Below are 1,385 nucleotides of genomic sequence, written 5' to 3'. Positions count from 1 at the left end.
AAAATGAAAATAATGCTATAAAAGTTCTCCTATCCCATACTGATCCTTGCTTTGTTTTGTCTTGCATTATGTTCCTGGAAGGAGTACTCTATAGATATTCTGCATCACTGCTTTTTCTCATTTATAGTTTCTAAGTGTCATATCTGCCTGCAGATCATTTCAAGTAGAGTAAAATTAATAGGGGATTCAGTGTCTAAGCTCAATCAACAAATAACAAGGCATCTTTCATGATTCTACTTCTTCAATAAAGACTAGCTAATTCAAATTTGTGAGGGGGGGAAGCAGTAGGTTTACATAAAAATCAATAATATTTAGTTCTTAACAATGACTGATTTTTTTTTTTTTTTGACAAGACTAAACTGCTTAATCTAAGGATTTAAAGAATGACAACAAAACCATCCCCAAATGGTTCTCAGAATTCTCGGCTCCCTGGCTTAATTCAAGTGGTCAGAACCTCTTAGTGTCGGGGGATCTTAGATGATCTCCCAGTCCTCTGCAATACTGCTGTAGTTCAAGAAGACATCGATTTCCCTGGAGTGCTTTATTTTAGCCTGAAATTTTAAAAATTTCCTCTAGGTCAAGGTCTAGATTTCGCTGCACATCAATGGCTACTCTGCGGGTGCACGACCACTGCAAACTAATCATATAAAAAATGCAAACTTATCACCCCTCACCACGCATATTTTCTTTTTAACTCCAAGATACTGATCACAATACGGTTTGTTTACATAAGCGTGCCATTAAAATTCTCTTTGTATGCGTTCTATTTAAACTCCTTTTTTTTTTTTTTTTTCAAAAATACACATTGAATGTACTTAAAGTCCGTCCGTAATTGATATCAGCCTGGCGTTTCATTTACACTTCACAGAAATTAAGCCCTGATAGTCGCTCACACAGATAAGAAAGGCCACGGTCTGATTACAGATGAGATATTTATTTTCTTCTCCCTTACCCGCGAACCCCTCCAATCGTTAGTCCCAGGGTAAAAATGAGTAAAAAGGCTGGGAAGGGTGGTGGTGCCCCCCGCGCCCTCAGCCAGTGAGCCCTCACCGAGGTTTAATGCTTAAACGTTCCAACCCCTTAAGAGTTTTTTAAAAGGGTACTGTTGGACAAACACGTGTGCAAGACAGACGCAGTCCTGCACCCCTTCTTCACATACAGGAGACTCTCGAGAACGGGACAAGTGGACAAACCCTGTAAGCCACCGCGGAGCCGGGAAAGGGCGGAAGCACGCCAAGGCCCGCAGCGAACTTGAAAGCCGGGCGTTTAAAAGATAAAGAAAACACAGAGGGCCGAAGGGAGCGCCGCCTACCTCCCCGAGCAGGCCCCCCGGTACTCGGCGAGCCCGAAGGCGGCGGCGGGAGGAGGGACTGAGCCCCGCGGAG

Source organism: Marmota marmota, unplaced genomic scaffold (assembly GCF_001458135.2).
Source record: "Marmota marmota marmota unplaced genomic scaffold, marMar, whole genome shotgun sequence".
Lineage (NCBI taxonomy): Eukaryota > Metazoa > Chordata > Mammalia > Rodentia > Sciuridae > Marmota > Marmota marmota.
Note: the sequence above shows the minus strand (reverse complement) of the source record.